Genomic DNA, 23,444 nt, shown 5'->3' on the forward strand with positions numbered 1-23,444 from the left:
AATAGTGATGTTATCCCCAGGAGCAATTTGGGGGATTTAGAATCTTGCAGCCTCCAGCTGCATGACTCTTAAACCATAATTTCTAATCTGATGGCTAATGTGTTTAGTCCTACAAAGGCAGTCTAGTCCCCAGGTAAGAAGGCAGCTTATTTGGGGAAAGGGCTGTTATCACTTTGTTTCAAACTATAGACTATAAACTAAATTCCTCCCAAAATTAGTTCGGCCTATGCCCAGGAATGAACAAGAACAACTTGGAGGTCAGAAGTAAGACAGAGTTGGTTAGGTCAGATCTCTGTCACTGTCTCAGTTATAACTTTGCAATGGCCGTTTCAGTTTCATCCAGTAACATTGGCTACCATTTATTTGTCTATTGTTTACACTACATCTAGCATTTTAAAGCAATTAGTCCCTACATCAAGGTTTACAACATGATTTGGTATAATTTAGCACTTATCTATTACAACTCTTGTATATTAAAATTATTTATTTTGTTATTTTTACATATAAATAAATTAGAGTGTAGACATTATATAATATGCTGGAAGTAGAGATCTAGTAAGTAACAAAATCAGAAGGTTTTATTTTAAATACTAAGAAATTTCTTCTGCTCTATCACTAATCTTCTTTACAGTTACTCACTAATTTTGCAATGTAGGAGAGTTTCAATAGTTAAATAATTGAGTATTTTTCAGTATGAAAAATACATACCTGGATGAATAAATGAGAACATTCAAGACATCTAGATTGCCATGTTCTGCTCATATATTCTATCCTTTTTAGCATCTTAAAGGAAATAATTTTAATCAGCATTTCAGAATTGCTTATTTTTACTATATAAAGAAATAGCTCCTGCTAGAATAAAAATTATTTCCAACGTCAACGATTTTCATGTCAAAGTTTGTAAAAGTTAAAAATGTATTTTCATGAAGAAGCCAACTTTTTACTTTTTAATAATTATGAGTTACATTCAGAAAGTTGTTAAAAATGCAATGCAATTTGTCAAAACAAATAGGAAACCAGATTACATGTAACCATGTGTATGTTTACTCCATATCCACTTTGCTATAAAATATATATTCACATTTATATTTTATGTGATCGCATGTTTAAATATCATTCTACTTGAACTTTCAATTCTTTCTATATAAGTGGTAAATTTAAAGTTATTCAAGTCCGTGTTTGCATAATGTAATTTTTTAAATGATAGTAAAATAAAACAGGTGCAGACCTTGAAATTTTTGCAGAGTGGATTAACTGGCTTATATTCAAAAAGCGTCTAAAAATCTGGGTTACCTGGTTAAGGCATCTGAAGCCATCTAAGTGATATACCTCCTCCCAATTATATCTATGCTCATAAAACTTAAGGATGCTGCCTGGTTGACGAAAATCAGAAAGCTTGTCAGTTAATTTACAAAAGTATATGACAAGTCACAAAATATAGAGGTGGCATTTTAAGCAGAAAGAAACTGAACACAAATGTAAAACGAAAACTATAGCAAAATTAGGCATTTGTTCTGTGGACCCCTAAGGGAATATACCCCCCAGTGCATTCCTCCCAGAAAGCACAAAGGCAAATATAAAACATACTGATATTTGAATAAACACCACAAACAGAAGAGGTCCAGGGCCATGGTATCTGAATACCTCAAAGTGTTGTAGACCCACTAATTTGCAATGCAAAAATTTCAGTCAGCTTTTCAAAGGATGAGTGAAAATTGATTCTTCCATATGTCAAGGACTGAGATAATTGTGATAGAATAACACAGCAGAAAAATGAAGTCCTTTAGAGATCAAGATTTTCATGTTTGTCCAATAAAATTTAAGTAAGCAATAACTTTAGGAAAGGCACTGTGCTAATTTCTGCAGATCTGTGCTGGGGTGCACAAACTGGCCTTTTGATAAGCACTTCTTGACGAGTTTTTAAGATACATCTGAATAAGCACCTCATTTTCTTCTGATTTTTATTCTTTGAAAAGATCACTTTGTTCTACTACATCAAATATAGTGATAGTTTAATTTAAGGAAAAATGGCTTGATGTGAATATGAAAGGAAATGTAAGGACCAGAAAATGAAGTGTCCAGAAAGTCAAGAAAAGAGAGCTCATGCAGGATAGTTGACAGTTTCAAATACCTGGAGGTGAAGCCAAAGGAGGAGAAAGAAGATATTCCTTGGATAATATTATTATGGAGTGCCAGATAATTTTGTAGTGAGTGTTTCAGTAAATACATTTAAGGAAAGGGAAAATTATTGACTGTAATGACACAGAGTTGACAGAAGAATACTTAGCTTACAGTTCTCTGCTGATAGGAAGACTAATACAGAAAGTAAGCTGACAGGGTGGCTGGGACAAGATGAGATTTTGTTGTTGGTGCTGTTTGTGGCTTAGTTGTTTACTTACTTCATTAATCAGCATGGGAGAGCCTAGGCATTATTATGGATACAGAAGAAAAATTAGCATGATGAAAAAGAATGGAAATGCCAAAAAAAAAAAAGGAGAGAAAACATGATGAAAAATGTGACCCCAACAAGTCAAGGAGAAATTTAGTCTTAAAAATGGGGTGTACTTCCAAGTTAAAGCAATGTGTGAGAGAAAGAAAGAAGAGAGCGAGAGAATGAGAACATAAAAGTTTGGAAGTACAAAAATAAAAAATATGTGAAAACTTTAATAATAATAATAAATAGTGATTATTAAATACTTTTAAAAAGTCTTAGCTAAATGGCCTCAATGTTATTAGTCATATATAAACTCAAGTCATTTCAATTAGTAGTGATGCCATTTGAGTCATATCAAAAATGTTTTGAAAAGTCACCAGCTATGTTGTGAATTCTTTCAGCTACTCTCAGAGGTTTGAGCCAGGAATCGAATGAGCAGGAAAGTTTATATGGAAGTTACCTGGGGTTGAGGAAACAGCAAACATGTTTGATAAAAAGAATGAGAAATTTTAAGGTGATGATAATGCAGTTAAGTTCTGGCTGGGTAAGAGTCAGTTAAGCTGACTTTTTCGACCAAAAAAAAAAAAAAGGGTTTTATAGAAAGGAACTAAAAGGGATGCCATTGTGGTTGAAAGGTAAAAAGCAGCCATGTGCAGTGGCTCATGTCTGTAATTTCAGCACTTTGGGAGGCCGAGTTGGGTGCATCATTTGAGCTCAGGAGTTACATACCAGCCTGGGCTACATGGTGAAAGCCCCTTTATTTTTTGACTCTACAAAAAATAAAATAGAAAGAAAAATAAAATAAGAAAAAGGTAAAATGCAATATCTTTAGAAATAAGGGAGTTTGTGAGAGGAAAAGTCATGATTTAACATGCTGGCAGAGTGATCTTCCTGAATCCCTGTGCTCCTGCCCTATTAATTTATTTTTAAGTTTTTGAAACGAAGTCTCACTCTGTCGCCCAGGCTGGAGTGCAGTGGCACGATCTCCGCTCACTGCAACCTCTGCCTCCTGGGTTCAAGCAATTCTCCTGCCTCAGCCTCCTGAGTAGCTGGGATTACTGGCACCCACCACCATACCCAGCTAATTTGTGTATTTTTAGTAGAGATGGGGTTTCGTCATGTTGGCCAGCCTGGTCTCGAACTCCTTATCTCAGGTGATCCACCCACCTTGGCCTCCCAAAGTGCTGCGATTACAGGCTTGAGCCACCTCACCTGGCCCCTCTTGTCCTCTTGCATCACCCATACAATAACAGTATTACAATTGACACCCGTCAGTCAATGTATGAGAAAAGTGACGTAAACATCAATGCAGCAGTGCATTTGCTAAATCAAAACCACAATAAGGTATCACTTCACATTTCTAAAATGGCTATTACAAAACAGCAAACAAACAAGCAATATGAAAAAAACAGAAAACAAGCCTTTGCCTGGATGTGGAGAAATTGAAACACTTATGCATTGCTAGTGGGATTGTAAAATGGTGCAAGTGCTGTGGAAAGACAGTATGTTAATTCCTCAAAACATTAAATGTAAAATTACCATACATATTTTCCCAAAATTCTACTTATGAATATATACTTAAAAGAAGTGAAAGCAGGAGATCAAACATCCATGTTAGCATTATTCACAATAGCCAAAAGGTGGGAGCAACCCAAACGTCCAGCGACAGATTAACAGGTAAACAAAATGTGATACATACAAACAGCGGAATATTATCCAGCCTTCAAAAGGAGGAAACTTTTGAACATGCTATAATACTAATTAACACTGAGGACATTATGCTAAGTCAGGCAGATGAATAAAGGACAAATATTGTATTATGTTTCTTATATAAGATTCCTAGAGTAGTCAAATTCATGAAGACAGAAAGCACAATAGAAGTTACAACGGACTCAGAAGCAGAGGGAAGGAGGATTATTGTTTAATGGAGACAGACTTTCTGATTGGGATGATGAAAAAATTCTACAGATGTTTAGTAGTGATGAATGTGCAACCATGTGAATGTACTGAATACCACTGAATTATACACTTAACATGAATAACATGGTAAGATTTAGGTTATGTATGTTTTACCACAATTTAAAAATTAATAGAAAAAAGTGCTTTTGGAGTAACATTACTGTTATTTAATTAATTTTTAGGTGTAGGCTTTCTTCAATACATAGGGCAATTCCTTACACATAGTTATTATTTCTACAGTATTAGATATTCATCTGGTCTCAGCTCTTATTGGCATGACTTACAGAGGTCTAGGTTATAAACCCTTGTTCTCATTTCGTAGTTCTAAAGTCAACAATGTTCTTGAAAGAGACTGAGTGACCTGAGGCAGCTGAGAGACAATGAAAAGGACTCTGATGCTACCTGAGTATACTGCACTTGCGGTTCTCAAAGTGTGGTGTTCAGCAGCTGTGGCAATACCTGGCAACTTGTTTGAAGGAAGTACAAATGTTCAGGTCCCCAGACAGCCTACTGAATGAGAAAGTCTGAGAGTGGGACCCAGGAATCTGTGCTTTAACAAGCTCTTCAGTTGATTCTGATGCACACCAGTGTTTGAGAATCACCATTCTATAGCATAAAGTGCTGGAATCATATTGGAGATGGGTGGTGGGCACCTGGCTAGGATGAGGCGCGTGTTGACACATATACAAGATACAGAACTACTGGCCTGGAGGGTGACAATATTCCTGATGCTGTTACTATCCACTCAAATATCACCATCTGCTCCTATTTATCTATAGGTGAGGGATTTTGGAAGTACAGTCTTTCACCTGTATCTCTGCTTAGGACGTACACCAGAAATAAAATATGACCCATTTACTTTATTATCCTTTAGCAAACAGTGTCAAATTTACCATAGTGTATTTTATCTGTCTAAGCATATCGTATTTTTTCCTAGGATGTTAGGTTTACTAAATAGTATTGTTTATAATTGTTGGTTCAAGAATGATACTTGTATTAATCTTTTAGTCCTTTACCACTGTACTAATTTATTTTCTTGATTATTTATTTAGTGAACATAAGGCATGCCTGTGCAATTAATAGCCAACTCAAAAACTTCAAATAAATAAATAATACTTGGTTTTTTGAATGTTCTATTTCCCTGCCTTATCCCCACAGAGGTCTCCTAACCTTTGTGTTGGTTTCCAGCAGGGTGTGAAAGCTTGTGAGAACCAGTTTTGTCTTTTCTTCTTATTATTATCTATTATTATTCCTTGATTCTGTTTTCACATTGGTAGCTTGAAATCGCCATTGTGAAAGTATTTACACCACAGGAATTTACAAATGCTGCACATTGAAACTTTTTGCTTTTCCTGTAGAAGTAGGTAAATTTTGCTAGTGCAACACTGATTATTCCCTTAATGGTATTTTATTATGGCATTACATGTATGTCTATGTATGTTTATATATGTGTGTGCACATGTTTAGCTAATTTTGCCTGTTTTTGAAATGTATAAAAATAATAATTTTGAATTGCTTAATCAAAGATTAGTACTTAAAGTGCTTCTATATTATTTTATATAACTATAAGTCATCACTGTTCTCTAATGTTCTGTTACATATATAAACCATAATTAATTGCTTAATTATCCAGTGTATATTTGTTATTTTGAGTTTTTCACTACTGTTACAGATTTTTATGCCTATTTCTTTCTTTGAATCTACATTTTCTCTTACACATATATTTAGAAGTAGAATGATTCCAATAGTTTTAATTTTTTAGTAATGCCTATTTTTGTCAAAATCGTTCTTTTAATTACATTTTCACCAAGAAAAGATTCATATTATTTATTTATAGCTATCATTTGATAGAATGATATTTAGCCATGTTTCTAAATTTTTTGCAGTCACGTAGAAAGTCTCATTTTTGTCTAGATTTGAATTTTTCTGATTAATAATTTGTTTGGCTTCTCTTGTGTATATGTGGGGATGTGGGGGAGGGGGTTTGTTTAAAGCTATATCTTTGTTATTTGTTATGAATTGCCAGATCATGTTATTTGCCACTTTTCTATAGATGGTTGCATCTTTCTATTAATTTGTAGGGGTTCTTATATATTCTTGATACTAATCCTTTGTTGACTATGCACGGGCTAACATTCAGCCCAAGATACCAAGTATGTACATGCCAATTGTTTACAAGTAGCTTACATGTTTATTAATCTGTGACCATGATTTAATAGTTATTAAAATTTTTGAATATTAATTTTATTATATTTAACACAATTATCCTCTTTCAGTTTATAAATGCCTTTCACATTCTTCTAAGACATCTTTTATAAATAGAATTTTTCAATTTTAATACATTTGGATAGATATATATGTATACAGTGATTACATTATATTGACTTTTTGGAAGGAGGAGGTTAGGAAATCTTCACAGCATCAAAATTGTTTACCTATACTTTTTTCAAATATGTTTCGGTATATTTTCTCCCTCTCTTTCTCTACCACTTCTTTCTTTCCATCCTTTCTTCCATTATAAAGATTTTTTTTCCTAGCTGCCTAGACGTTCAGTGTATTTTATTCTCGGTAATCTATTATGCTGTATTTATCAGATATCAAAGTTGCCTATATGTGTATGTCTGTTTCAAAGCTTTTTATTCATTGATTTTAGTTGGTATGTCTTTTATTACACTATAATATCACTGTTGTATTTATTATAAGTTTATAATAAATCATGATATATTTTAGATATATTTATTGATACATACATCAATAAATATTTATGTATTTTAGCCATTTTACTTCAGAGTCTTAGATATTTTTTCATCTTTGCTCTTCTGTGTGCAATTTATCATCAACTGTGCCAGGCCACAGAAACTCTATTTCAAATATTATTAGAAAACCATTACATTTCTAAAATAATCTTGGTAGAATGATATTCTTATGGTAGTAAATATTTTTATGTATGAACTTTAAATATCAAGGTAATTATTTAGGTCTTCTTTAATGTCCTTTACTACAGTGTTCCAAGTGTCAATGCACAGGTTTCACACAAATTTTTGTTAATTGTTTTGTCAATTACTTGGCAGCTTTAAGGAATAAATTATAAAATTTAATTCCAATGTTTTCTTCATATATAGAAATACAAACAGCTTATGTATATTGATATTTTTACAAACACATTGCTAAACTTTCAAATAAATTTTATTAATTTGTCAGTAAATTTATTTAGATTATCTGTGGAGAAAGTCATATTATGTACCAATAATTAGGTTTATTCCCTCCTTCCCAATCCTTATGTAACCTGTTATTAATGTTTGTTAAGTAGATATCTGTGCAACTTTAAAACCTTGTCTGGCAGTAGTCATGTAGCATCATTGTCAAAGTATACGTTTTATAGTTTAAAACTGTTATAAAATTTTAGTGTGCATCAACACCACTTGGAGGGCTTATTAAAATACAGATTGATGGATTCTACCTGTAATGTTTCTCGTTCTGATACGTTACGTATGGAGTGGTGCCTGAGAATTAGCATTTCCAGCTTCTATATGATGCCAATAATTCTGATAAGTTTCCAGATAATACTAATGATTGCAGTCTAGGAACCACAGTTGGAGAAACCCTGGTTTAAAAGACCCAAATTGGAATCACAAATGCAACATGTACAAATTTTGGGACTTTATTGAAATAATTTTACAGACTAGATATTCAGTTGCTCATGCTATAAAATAAAGCTAACATTTTCTACCTATGGAATTTTACAAAGGCTAAATTTTAGACTATTATAAACTACTGCTATTAGGATGCTTATTAAAAAGCACTGCTGTTGTTTTTTTCATCGCTGTGTCTTCAGGTATCACCAAATGGATTAAACGTATTAGCATGGTATTTCTACAGAGCACCAACAAATTCTAAATCCATTAAGGTTATGATCTCTGATAGGACAATGATGCATTCTAACCTGGTACAGTTAAAGGACATTAATAAAGTTTTGGGGGGATGAAAGTAAGATTAACCTAACCTTTTATTTAAAACATCAATAATAATCAAATGATGAAATATAATTTCTGTGTAATTATTTATATTAAAGCCAAGAGTCACAACTACTTTAAAAAAAATCAGAGGATCATAAAAATCTTTAAACTGACCAGTTTAAGTACAAAGCTCACAAATCATCTTGCAACAGTTTATTTTATTGTTTTTCATCAATGCCAAAATTCATTAAAAGTACACTGAATAGGCTGGGCACGGTGGCTCACGCCTGTAATCATAGCACTTTGGAAGGCCGAGGCAGGTGGATCACGAGGTCAGGAAATTGAGACCATCCTGGCTAACACGGTGAAACCCTGTCTCTACTAAAAATACAAAAAATTAGCCAGGTGTGGTGGTGGGCGCCTGTAGTCCCAGCAACTTGGGAGGCTGAGGCAGGAGAATGGCACGAACCCGGGAGGCGGAGCTTGCAGTGAGCCAAGATTGCGCCACTGCACTCCAGCCTGGACAACAGAGCGAGACTCCGCCTCAAAAAAAAAAAAAAAAAAAGGTACATTGAATATAGCCTACAGTTTGCACTCAAGCTGTTGCATGTTTACTGGTAGGAATCACCAGAATTTAAAATAATATAAAATATAAATCTTGCCTAATTTCCCCCTTGAGATTGGATAGTATAATTGGACAATTTATCACAAACAGTAAGAGATCATATTGAGTAAAACAAATAAATCTGGTTCCATATTTCTTTGTAAAATATAGGAATTTATTTTTATATCATCAAAGTCTGTGCATGGAAAGACAGCCTAGAATCACCTTGTTGCTTTATGAAACTGGTCTAATTAATTTTTAGTCCTCTCACTTGAGGATAGAAGTTAATTTGTTTGCTCATTCTGCCTACATATATAGTAAATCATCAAGCTAGTAGAATGGCAAACCATTGGAAAATAGCAATTCTATTCTATTTACTGGATTAAAGCAAAAGCACTGTAAACTTAATTAAATTGCTGTATGTTTCGGGAGCTATTAATTATAAAGATAATAAACATAATGTTACCGGCATTGTACTCCATGGGTGTATACTGATTTATTTTTTGAGAAAACATTATGCTTTTATTGGGCTAGGTCTACAAGAATTGCTGACCTGAGAACATGATTTGATTGAATGAGAGGAACTGTAGTAACATCAGTATGAGCTTCTTACATATAATAATTCACTATCTTCAAAACACATGCAACTCCTCAAAAAATCTTGAAGTTAAGATGTACTGATATACATCTCAATCATAAGATGCAATAGCATTTAATAAGAAATTAATCAGGATGCCTTAAAAACCTAAGTCTCCACTTAGTACTAAGTTCAGCAAGTGGAAAAAGTATGTTAACTTTTTCAGTTAAAGCTTTCTATATCACCTCTATCTAAAGTAATATGGGGTCTTGAATTAATTGCTTCTACATCACTTAAAAGTATATCCTATAAGTTAAAAACACGTAATATACAATTTTATATTGTATCAGATATAATTGTTCAAAACCCACAATCTAATGAATTAGTGTTTGCATAAAAATTTTCATTAAATATGTATTTAACATTGCTTAGTGAAATAAAGTTTTTAAAAAGAGTACTACCCTAAAGGTGCAAAGAATAAAAACATCTAGAATTAGGATTCAATCAACCCAAAGGCCCACTGATGATAGACTAGATAAATAAAATGTGGAATGTATACACCATGGAATACTATGCAGTCATAAAAAGGAATGAGATCATGTCCTTTGCAGAGACATAGATAGAACTGGAAGCCATTATTCTCAGCAAACTAACACAGAAACAGAAAACCAACATTTTCTCACTTATGAGTGGGAACTGGACAATAAGAATAGATGGACACAGGGAGAGCATCAGGAAAAACAGCTCATGCATGAGGGGCTTAATACCCAGGTGATGGGTTGACAGGTGCAGCAAAGCAACCAAGCACACATTTAGCTGTCTAACAAACCTGCACATCCTGCACATGTACCCTGGAACTTAAAAATAAAATTAAAAAAAATGCAATCTGACCCTTGACAAGTAGTTTAGCCTTTCTCAGGGTAAATTCTCTTAACTACACTATAGAAGTCACAATACCTGGTAAGTTGTTCTGGGAATTTTGTGAGGATCCATAGGATAATAGATTTTAAAAGTTGTTTTTTTTAGTAAAATGCTATTACAAAGACCTCTAATATGTAGTGAAAACTTGCAACACTGTTAAGCACAAGAAGACTCACAACAAATTGTTTCATTACTCTGAGAAGCTTTTCTTCCAGTAGACAGTGCTCCTTAAAATGTTACATTTGTATAACAAGGACAGACACAAACTGAAAAATTGGATGAAATCTTGATGTTTCTGAATTGGCAACCATCACTTCATTACTTGTATTTATTCTGAACATCAAGAATGTCTTAAATCTATTCTTGGTTAAACATTTGGAACATTGCAATATAGATATTTTTTTCTTGTATTGTGACAATGAGCAAAAAAGGATACCCATGAATGTTAATTTTCTATCCTAGATTTCAAAAGTGATTAACATTTTAATTCAAAGTGTTTCTGAAAAGAGACAACATCTTGTCACCTTGTGTTCCTTAGTTAAATATTTTAGTCAAATGATTCATAGGTACTTTATATGTATAAATAATAAAAAAAAAAAAATCATAATCTGAAGGCAATAGAACATTCCAGAAAATCTTTTGTTTCTCAATTTATGAATAATCATAATTTACAAAGAGAAAGTTAAGCTGGTCCTTCTGGTGTGATGTGTGCCTGTAGTGCCAGCTAATTGGAAGTCTAAGGTGGGAAGATCACTTGAGCCCAGGAGTTTGAGGCCAGGCTTGGCAATAGACTGAGACTTTGTCTTAAAAAAAAAAAAAAAAAAAAAAAAAAAGAGAGAGAGAGACAACAAAGAGGGAGACAATTAAGAAATATATTTTCTTTTATTTTATCTCCCACCTCTCCCTTTTCTTAAGAGACTAAAATATACCTTAGTTATATCTGAAAATGGCCTTATAACCTGGACTTTGGGAAAAAAATTAAATGCTTGGAAGGAAAACACTAGCTGGATCTATCTGCCTTTCGATGGCGAAAGGAGAGAAGGTGAAACTAGGGATTGTTTCTATGGTTTTCATTTGTGTTTGTTTTTGTCTGTCCACTATCTTTGCTAAGAACTCCTACTTCTTTTAAAGAAAATTACTTATACTTGCCTTTTTTCATCCCATACATACTTAGAAATGTGAGATAATCACAGAATAATAATTAATTAGAAAGCCATCATGATTCACTATCACAGATTTTTAAAATATATCCATATAATCTGGAATGCTCTAATTAGAAAATCAAAAGTTGAGTGCCTTTCTTGAACTATGATTTTTTTTTAACCTTTAGTCTTTGATCTGATTATCAGAAAGATGTTCAACACTAAAGTTTTAGGTAATGTTTTCTTTTTAAAATAATCAATAAATTCATAAAATTAAATCTGTCTTATAAAATCCAGTCTAATAATTTTGTATTTTGCTTCAAAAATACACAAAACATAACTTTAAATCTAATGGTCTTAGATTAAATTCTTAGGCTTACCTTAGAATTGTATATGACATAAATATGTATCAGTAACTATTATTTAGTAAAAATAAACAAGTACTTGCCTATTTTTATATGACAGTAACTTTCAAAATAAAGGTAAATTGTATTTACTATGTTAATATTTAATGATCTTTAAGAAAATTGAATAATATTTTATGATGCCCATCATTATAATTAGTTTATGTGAAAAACCAATTGTTATAAACTATATTATGTTTATGTACTTGGAAAAAGGGTTACTGCGGTTCATAAGGTGAACCTGTATGAAATACACAAAGTATTTGTCACGCAAATGATTCAACAGTTTTTACATATTTAAATGCTTGTATTTTTACATTTTAAAAATTGTAGTTGTTAAATAGTTCACTTTAAGTTTCAAAACATCTCAACCACAATATACTGATAGCTTCCTCTGAGAATGAAACTCTCAAAAGATGATGTATGTAGATATAATCAAATTTCTGTTTTGTTTCAGGCATTAGCTCTGTATCTCTTTAAGTAAAAAGAAGAATGGAACATTAAAAGGAATATTTAGTCTTTAAGGGATGCATCTCCTTTCTTCTAACCAACCCATATTAAGTAAAGCTCATAGAACAAGATATTTCTGAGATTCAATGGAATTCCTAAAATAGACATATCAATTTAATTTTTTTAACATAAGTAGAAAGATGTCAGCAGAAGCAACCGCTGCCTGGGATGACATACAAGTCTAAATTTGACAATGTCAGTGTGTTTTTGACATCCTAGTTTAGAGTTCTTTGGATGAAGTGGTGAGAGAGAGACTTTGATCACCTGTCTCTGGCATAGAGCTTTGTATAGGATGGGTGCTCCATGATTGAACCCACTTGTGACAAGGAAACAAGAACAGGATGAAGAGCACAAACTCTATTCCAGGAAAAAAGTACGAACAGAGATTTTAAATCTCTTTAGCACTCTTTCTTCTTATCTTTACCTTGTTCCTTTCAATCTTCTCTTCTTTATTCGTTTCTTCTATTGCCTTTCTTTCTCCTATTCTTTTCTTCTATTCTTTTAATACACATGCATTCAATAAAATCTACGCATTCTTCTAGGCACATTGTCTATCAGAAAACAAAACAAACCTGTAACTTTTGGAGCTTCCATGATAGTAGAGGAAAATAAACAACAATAAAAACATGATAAATAACTGTATTGTAATGAATATTAAAGAAGATAAGTAACTTGAAAAAACAGGTCAGGGTAAAAAGGTCAGATTTGCTGGTAGAGGTGGTTTGAAGTTTCAAAAAGAGTGGGCAAGGTAGGCATCACTGTGAAGATGCCGTTTGAGCAAGCGTATTAAGCAGGTGAGTTCATCAGTCATATGCCCATCTGCAGAGTGACCTAAGCAGAAGTAAATGGCCAGCGGAAGGGCCCTAATAAGGAAGTCTATGTATGTAAAATATTAAACATTGCAAGAAAGCAAGAATGCCAGAATTGAGTAGAGCTGACCAAAAGCTCGGAGGAGGGCGAAGGTAAATGAAGTTAGGGAAGTGAAAGGTGGGGCAGATCACCTAGGAATTTTCAGACCATTATAGGGACTTTCAATTTTACGCTGAGAGAAATCAAAAGTCACTGGAGGTGTGTGGGTATGATTGTGCGTGTGTGAGTGTGTGCAAGCGTATGCATCACCATACGCCTATGGGGAGGGTGGTACGTGTGTAAGTTCTTAGGTTTATTTGGTACAAAATGTGAAAGAATACCTACTAAAGCATGTTATCTTCATTCCTTTCCCCAAAACTCAGAAGTTAAAATCAAAACAACAACAACAACAAAAAAAAACAAAAATCTATTTGTTTCCAGAGTATCACTGAAGGATTTCAAGACTGGGTGACAGTGAATCTCAGAGATGTGGAAATCTACCTGCAAGTCAAGAGAGTACGGGAGCATTTCCCCATAAAACTTACTGCTTTTTTGCTATCCTCAGACCATTTAAGTCACAAGAATATTGCCAAGGAAATAGGCCTGAAAATAATAGAAAAATCAAGGAAGAATACAGTTTTCAGAAAACATTGTCTTGACTCATTTTAAATGGGATAGAATTAGAAAGGATAGGTTTTCATTTTGTCTGATGTGCTTCCTCTCCCATACCCTCACATCTGTTTTCCACATAAGTACTCCTAATTTTAGGAAAAGCCCTGCCTACAAATGATGAGAAACACAAGTGGGGCATTGTCAAATTTGTATCTGATCGTCAATGCATTCTATCTGCTGGTGATTTTCCCGTAAGTTTATTCCTTGACTTGGGAAGCGGAGTTGGGAAGAAAAAGCCACAAACCCTTAATGACTTGTTAATTGCCTTTAATTCATTTATGTAGGTTTTGTTGGTCTTATTTTGCCCACAGTATCTTAAATATAAATTGAAATTGCTAAATTAGTTTGAGACAGAAAAGACAACTGCATCAATGAAATTCACAGTAAAACTGTAATCATGAAAGCTTGATATTATTTGGCTGTGTTCTCACCCAAATCTCATCTTCAATTGTAGCTCCCATAATTTCCATATGTTGTGGAAGACCTAGGTGGAGATAACTGAATCATGGGGCGGTTTCCCCCGTACTATTCTCGTGGTAATGAATAAGTCTCACAAGATCTGATGGTTTTATAAGGGGTTTCCACTTTCACTTGGCTCTCATTCTCTCTTTTTTGCTGCCATGTAACACATCCCTTGCTCTTCCACCGTGATTGTGAGGCTTCCCCAGCCATGTGGAACTGTGAGCCAATTAAACTTCTTTGCTTTATAAATTACCCAGTCTCAGGTATGCCTTTATTGGAAGCATGAGAACAGGCTAATACAAAGCTGATAGAAGCAAAGTCTAAATTGAACACTCTACTTCCCCTTGAGAGTAGAGAATTCAAGCGGTCTTTCTGGTTCTTGGCTCTGTGAGGAGCTACATGAGGGCAGATAGACTCGGCTGGAAGAAAAAAGTGATCCCTTCAATTGGTACTTTAAAAAGGTCTCCAGTTTAATCTAAAGATCATGAGTGAGAATGACATTACTCAATGTTCTATCAATTTTCTGAGTATAGTGACCACTGGGTGATTACATTAAAAGTAAAAAAAACCCAAAATTCTTCCTGAAATAAACAATATGACTGCTAGCTATAAATTAGCAGATTCCTTATCCCAGGTAAGTCTCAATATTTTCACATGTAAATTTTAAGTATAATATGAGTTATTGGGAAACATGTTACCTTATTCTGATAAGTTTAAATTATGGGCCTATTAAGTGCTATTTTGTTTTAAGAGTAATAAAAATAATAGAAAAAAATCAGAACATAATCCCTAATCACGACAGGAAAGCATTTTAATATTTAGATATGAAGCATGATATATATATTTATATACAGCAATGATTCCAGAAAGACCTAATATGTAATACTCTTACCATTTTTCTGAAACACCTATAAAATTTTACATATTCTTTGAGAAATAATCAACTGTGGTTTGATAGTCATATTTATTAGAAAATTTAGGATTGTTCAATAATATTTTTTAACTTTCTAAATTTTAAAGGTCATAAATAATAACATAAGCACTGACATCTTGTATTTCCCAGAGATTATCAGATAGCTTGATACTTCAGACTATTCATATTGTAAATCTACGGCTTAAATACTTGAAATATATCTGCTTTTATTTAGATATCTTGTATATTTGAAATGCTATTTTCCTTAGTTATACCTCTTAGGCTGTATTTTTAGATATATTGTCAAGGACAGCAAATAATCTAGTGATTTTTTTTTTCAACATTTATCATCAGTTTAATTAAATGACCTAACAAGATAAGTATATTTGGTGAGCATTTGCTATTTGGAGACTAATTACATGATTTATGTGGCAAATAGTTCTTGTTTTCATTGAATAAAATTTTAAAAATATAACTTAATTATATTTATGATGTCTCCATCTTTTCCTAGCTTTGATTAAATTGTTGCAAAATTCCCTGATCTGAGAAGAATATAATGTATTTTAAAAATCTGTATGGGCAATCCATAAATTTAAAAATATGTTATATCCTAATGGTTTATTTGTAATTCAATTTAATTCTCAGGAATGTTCATTGATCACCATATATTCTCTGGTTCTAAGAAATTTGTAATCTATTGGCAAGTATAGTTGGTCCTCCCTATCCATGGGTTGTGCATTTGGAGATTCAACCAAACTTGAGTCAAAAATACTTAAAAATTGCATCTGTACTGCACTTACACAGGATATGTTTCTTATTATTTCCTAAACAATATAGACTAACAAATATTTACACAACATTTACATTGTATTATGAATTTTCAGTAATCTAGTGATTATTTGAAGCATGAGAGAGGTTATACATAGGTTATTTACATTCAAATGCTATCCTATTTTATATCAGGGGTTTGAGCATACATGAATTTTGGTGTTCACAACAGGTCCTGGAACCAATCCCCGAAGGATACCTAGGGATTACAGATACTTCCCCTACCTTCATTAAAATTTCTCCAACGTTATTAGTCTTGCTAGTGCTCTATCAATTTTGTTGATCTTTTCAAAAAACCAGCTCCTGGATTCATTAATTTTTTGAAGGGTTTTTTGTGTCTCTATTTCCTTCAGTTCTGCCCTGATTTTAGTTATTTCTTGCCTTCTGCTAGCTTTTGAATGTGTTTGCTCTTGCTTTTCTAGTTCTTTTAATTGTGATGTTAGGGTGTCAATTTTGGATCTTTCCTGCTTTCTCTCGTGGGCATTTACTTCTATAAATTTCCCTCTACACACTGCTTTGAATGTGTCCCAGAGATTCTGGTATGTTGTGTCTTTGTTCTCGTTGGTTTCAAAGAACATCTTTATTTCTGCCTTCATTTCGTTATGGACCCAGTAGTCATTCAGGAGCAGGTTGTTCAGTTTCCATGTAGTTGAGCGATTTTGAGTGAGTTTCTTAATCCTGAGTTCTAGTTTGATTGCACTGTGGTCTAAGAGACAGTTTTTTATAATTTCTGTTCTTTTACATTTGCTGAGGAGAGCTTTACTTCCAACTATGTGGTCAATTTTGGAATAGGTGTGGTGTGGTGCTGAAAAAAATGTATATTCTGTTGATTTGGGGTGGAGAGTTCTGTAGATGTCTATTAGGTCCACTTTGTGCAGAGCTGAGTTCAATTCCTGGATATCCTTAGTTTGGTTGGATATGAAATTCTGGGTTGAAAATTCTTTTCTTTAAGAATGTTGAATATTGACCCCACTCTCTTCTGGCTTGTATCACTACCGATCTCACAGAAATATAAACCACCATCAGAGAATATTATAAACACCTTTATGCAAATAAACTAGAAAATCTAGAAGAAACGGATAAATTCCTAGACACATACACTCTCCCAAGACTAAACCAGGAAGAAGTTGAATCTCTGAATAGACCAATAACAGGCTCTGAAATTATGGCAATAATCAATAGCTTACCAACCAAAAAGAGTCCAGGACCTGATGGATTCACAGCCGAATTCTGCTAGAGGTACAAGGAGGAACTGGCACCATTCCTTCTGAAACTATTCCAATCAATAGAAAAAGAGGGAATCCTCCCTGACTCAGTTTATGAGGCCAGCATCATCCTGATATCAAAGCCTGGCAGAGACACAACAAAAAAAGAGAATTTTAGACCAATATACCTGATGAACATTGATGCAAAAATCCTCAATAAAATGCTGGCAAACCGAATCCAGCAGCACATCAAAAAGCTTATCCACCATGATCAAGTAGGCTTCATCCCTGGGATGCAAGGCTGGTTCAACCTATGAAAATCAATAAATGTAATCCAGCATATAAACAGAACCAAAGACAAAAACCACATGATTATCTCAATAGATGCAGAAAAGACCTTTGACAAAATTCAACAAACCTTCATGCTAAAAACTCTCAATACATTAGGTATTGATGGGACGTATCTCAAAATAATAAGCGCTATTTATGACAAACCCACAGCAAATATCATACTGAATGGGCAAAAACTGGAAGCATTCCCTTTGAAAACTGGCACAAGACAGGGATGCCCTCTCTCACCACTCCTATTCAACATAGTGTTGGAAGTTCTGACCAGGGTAATTAGGCAGAAGAAGGAAATAAAGGGTATTCAACTAGGAAAAGAGGAAGTCAAATTGTCCCTGTTTGCAGATGACATGATTGTATATCTAGAAAACCCCATCGTCTCAGGCCAAAGTCTCCTTAAGCTGATAAGCAACTTCAGCAAAGTCTCAGGATACAAAATCAATGTGCAAAAATCGGAAGCATTCTTATACACCAATAATAGACAGCGAGCCAAATCATGAGTGAACTCCCATTCATAATTGCTTCAAAGAGAATAAAATACCTAGGAATCCAACTTACAAGAGATGTGAAGGACCTCTTCAAGGAGAACTACAAACCACTGCTCAATGAAATAAAAGAGGATACAAGCAAATGGAAGAACATTCCATGCTCATGGGTTGGAAAAATCAATATCATGAAAATGGCCATACTGCCCAAAGTAATTTAAAGATTCAATGGCATCCCTATCAAGCTACCAATGACTTTCTTCACAGAATTGGAAAAAACTACTTTAAAGTTCATATGGAACCAAAAAAGAGCCCTCATCACCCAGTCAATCCTAAGCCAAAAGAACAAAGCTGGAGGCATCATGCTACCTGACTTCAAACTATACTACAAGGCTACAGTAACCAAAACAGCACAGTACTGGTACCAAAACAGAGATATAGATCAATGGAACAGAACAGAGCCCTCAGAAATAATACCACACATCTACAACCATCTGATCTTTGACAAACCTGACAAAAACAAGAAATGGGGAAAGGGTTCCCTATTTAATAAATAGTGCTGGGAAAACTGGCTAGCCATATGTAGAAAGCTGAAACTGGATCCCTTCCTTACACCTTATACAAAAATTAATTCAAGATGGATTAAAGACTTACATGTTAGACCTAAAACCATAAAAACCCTAGAAGAAAACGTAGGCTACCATTCAGGACATAGGCATGGGCAAGGACTTCATGTCTAAAACACTAAAAGCAATGGCAACAAAAGCCAAAATTGACAAATGGGATCTAATTAAACTAAAGAGCTTCTGCACAGCAAAAGAAACTACCATTAGAGTGAACAGGCAACCTACAAAATGGGAGAAAATTTTTGCAACCTACTCATCTGACAAAGGGCTAATATCCAGAATCTACAATGAACTCAAACAAATTTACAAGAAAAAAACAAACAACCCCATCAAAAAGTGGGCGAAGGATATGAACAGACACTTCCCAAAAGAAGACATTTATGCAGCCAAAAAAACACATGAAAAAATGCCCATCATCACTGGCCATCAGAGAAATGCAAATCAAAACCACAATGAGATATCATCTCACACCAGTTAGAATGGCCATCATTAAAAAGTCAGGAAACAACAGGTGCTGGAGAGGATGTGGAGAAATAGGAACACTTTACACTGTTGGTGGGACTGTAAACTAGTTCAATCATTGTGGAAGTCAGTGTGGCGATTCCTCAGGGATCTAGAACTAGAAATACCATTTGACCCAGCCATCCCATTACTGGGTATATACCCAAAGGACTATAAATCATGCTGCTATAAAGACACATGCACACGTATGTTTATTGCGGCACTATTCACAATAGCAAAGACTTGGAACCATCTCAAATGTCCAACAATCGATAGACTGGATTAAGAAAATGTGACACATATACACAGAGGAATACTATGCAGCCATAAAAAATGATGAGTTCATGTCTTTGTAGGGACATGGATGAAACCGGAAAACATCATTCTCAGCAAACTATTGCAAGGACAAAAAACCAAACACCGCATGTTCTCACTCATAGGTAGGAATTGAACAATGAGAACACATGGACACAGGAAGGGGAACATCACACACCAGGTCTGTTGTGGGGTGGGGGGAGGGGGGAGGGATAGCATTAGGAGATATACCTAATGCTAAATGACGAGTTAATGGGTGCAGTACACCAACATGGCGCATGGATACATATGTAACAAACCTGCACATTGTGCACATGTACCCTAAAACTTAAAGTATAATATTAAAATAAAAAATAAATAAAATCAGAAACAAACAAAATAAATAAATAAATAAATCTGAAAAGTGAAAAAAAAAATTTCTCCAACTTAACTTCCCTGCCCTCCACTTCCCATTCAAACTACTTCCCCTATCTGTTCCCCATTCTTTATTGGCAATCTTGTTTTTAGGCCTATTAAAGAGATTTTAAAATTAACTATTCATTTCCTTAATCCTCTATGATTTAATTTCCACACTGACTGCTCCATAATTTGCTCTTTCTAGGCTGATGATTTTCTTTACATTTTCAAAATTCAATAGTAAATATACCAGTTATTGTCTGCCCCTTTTGATACTGTGGATTATTTTATTGGAAAATAACTCCTGTCTTTGTTTTCCATGATATTATCCTTCCTACCTAATTCTCTTACAACTCTTTCCAATCTCCTTTGCTGGAATGATTCTCTATCACGAGCATTTGTCTTATCTTATTTATTTATCATGTTTGACTCTATATGCTTACTGGCTTTGGGCATTTCTCATATCTTGATTATTATAAAATCTCTATTTCTAGCCTGCTCACCTGAGTGAGCCATTGGCATTTCAATCTCAATATTTCCAACATGAAATGCAGTGCCACTAAATAATTCTCTAATTCTACCTTACTCTCCATTTCTATCTTGTCTATTTGTCCAATATCTTTGTCTACAGTAGTGAGTTTAATCTCTGCACTCCTGAATATGTTTCTAAAAGAAAGATCAGCTTTGTAAACTACTTGCATTATTTTGATGACTCTACTACAAAGCCATCAAATTCAGATGTCTTACCATGACATTCAGGTTGTATACAATGTTGTTCTGACCTTTCTCTCAGTTTACCAGCCACACCCCATGCTTTAACTCACTTTTAATATATCTGGCACTTTAAGTCTTTTAATAATGATGTTTATTCCTCTGGAATGTATTTATAACTCCCTTCCCCTGGGAAAGCATAATTAAAATTTGGAATAACTGATTTAATTAATGTTATGCATTTAGAAAAGTTCTTGGTGCATAGTATGTGCTTATTAAATGCCAGAACTATTATTTTTGTTACTTATAGTGGTAGTCATAGTCATAACAGTAATAATGTTCAATGTCCACTTTATTGATCATCACTTTGCTCAAAGCTCACTTACCTCCTTCTCTCCTCTTCCTTCTCTCCAATTAGAATTATTGTTCTGTCCTTAGTTTTCTCTAAAGTCACTTTGTTATTATTCCCCTTGAGTTTCGACTAATATAACATTGAGTGAATTCTTAAAATTTTATGTTGCTTCAGTATCCGTTTCAAATGCAAGTTTAACTTTTTCATACTAGAAGCAGGAATCAGTCACCCTTGACACAGTTTCCAGTTCTACCCCAATGGCTCAAGCCTGGGGCCAGAGGCAGGATCGTAGAAGCATCTTTTCCACCTAGCAGACTGGGCTCCTGCTTTCCTATTGCTTTCTTTAAAGGTATTCAGGCACTGGCCTGGGAGCTTAGAGAGATCTGCACTCTAATCCTTAAGTGTACTGCTGGTTGTCACTGTGCCTGCTTTCTCTTTCTGCCTGACTCCAGACTCCTGCTTTCCAGGACCTGGGGACTGACGACTGCATTCCAGACTTATTTACACCTTCTTTGTCCAGGATGTGTAAATACAAATTCTTGAGATTGTTTCCTGTTGCAGTGATGTATTGAAGTTTCACCTTCCATCTGAAGAACTAGGGTCTGCCCCAGGCCACATTTTCCCTGAGACTCCAGGAAGAAGACAACGTTTGGTTGCCATCATCAGAGTGATTGTCAGGCAGGCAGAAACTGGACAAAGGTGAGACAAGAGACATGCGGGTGTCTGTCAGTATCAACAGGTTTCGCATCTGAGGGACTCCGTGGTCGCAGGTACAACTAGGCATTAGGCTCTCTGCCAGGTAAAAGAAGTATCCCGTGAATGGCACGCTAAACACTCAAGTCCAGCTTCCCCTCATTTCCTGTTAGGGCAGGGTTGCCAGCCATTTGGTACTGGGACCCCAACTTAGATGGGGGCTCTCAAAACAATCATTTATAATTTCTATGTATATCAGCATAGGGGTATATATTATATATGTACATATCACAATCAGGTTTGCTAATATTGGTTCAGTTTTATATAACTATTAATTTAAATATGAAGAAACGATGAAATAGCTATAATTATAGTCATTTAAATTTGTATGCTTAATAAAATAATTAGGTTTCTAGTCATATAAGCACAGAACTCCTTTAGGCCTGAGTGCTTTAATTAAGAATGCCCATTTTATGAAAATCTTTTCCTTGATGTAACTTACAAAATAAAAATGTCTTCTAATATTCCAATAAAGCACAATTATAAAGACTTTTTAGGATTTCAAGTCAAGTGGAGAGTAGAAAACAATAGTTGTAGGTGAGTTTATTCTACTTTTAGAGTGAAATAAGGAGTCCTTTTGGATTTAGAACAAGGAGGATAAGGGAAGAAAACTGCCCTTTTCTCAGTACTGAATGAGTAAGACCTGCTTAGTCAGAATCTGCAGATACCAATTATGTGACAACTAAGAGGCAAGACTCCAGAGAGTCTCCTTCCCCCTTCTAAAATAATAAAGACTAGATTAGAGAAGTAAATTCAACTCCTGGCAGATCTTAATATCTTTCAGTAAGAAATTAAAATTGACAGCAAAATGAAAAAAATAGAATTTAGTTTTGCATAATTATGGGTAGATACTAAAATTAGTGGAGAGTGTTCAATCTAAAATTAGTAGTAAGAGCAGTGATAAGATTCAGATTTGCTAACACCAAAAAAAAAATTTCATAAAATGAGACTCAACAGAGTTTGTGTTTTAATTTAAATACAAGAACAGAGTGTATAGAAATGAGCACCTCCTATGCAAGATAACTAGTAAACAATAATATTAACACTTCCCACAATAAACACTATCTGTCAGGCATGATAGTAACTCACTGCTGGAATAATAACCTATGATTTAGGTACTATTGCGATGTGAGTGCTGGTCTAATCTACACAAACAATTCTTTTAGCATATTTGACTCCACACTTATCCTGGGGGCCAAAATCACTGCTGGACACCATAAGAGTGTAACTAGGTAGAAAGGATGAGGTATCCAGTCATTTTGCAAATATATTTTCTCAATTACATTAATTTCATTCCCTCTGCCCTCTAAAACTTTGTTTTTTACATTTAGTTAATTTATTACACTCATTATCCTAAAAATAAATATAATTTAAAAAGACACTTTAGAAATTAGAAGAATTAAAAAATGGAACATTACTGACAAAGCCGTTTGTCTTTATCCCTAGCACCAATGTCAGTGACCCTGCCTTTCACAAATAACCACTAATTAGAAGTTCATGGGCCAGAAGTGGTAGCTCATGTCT

This window comes from Symphalangus syndactylus, chromosome 7, assembly GCF_028878055.3.
Source record: "Symphalangus syndactylus isolate Jambi chromosome 7, NHGRI_mSymSyn1-v2.1_pri, whole genome shotgun sequence".
NCBI classification, from domain to species: Eukaryota; Metazoa; Chordata; class Mammalia; order Primates; family Hylobatidae; genus Symphalangus; species Symphalangus syndactylus.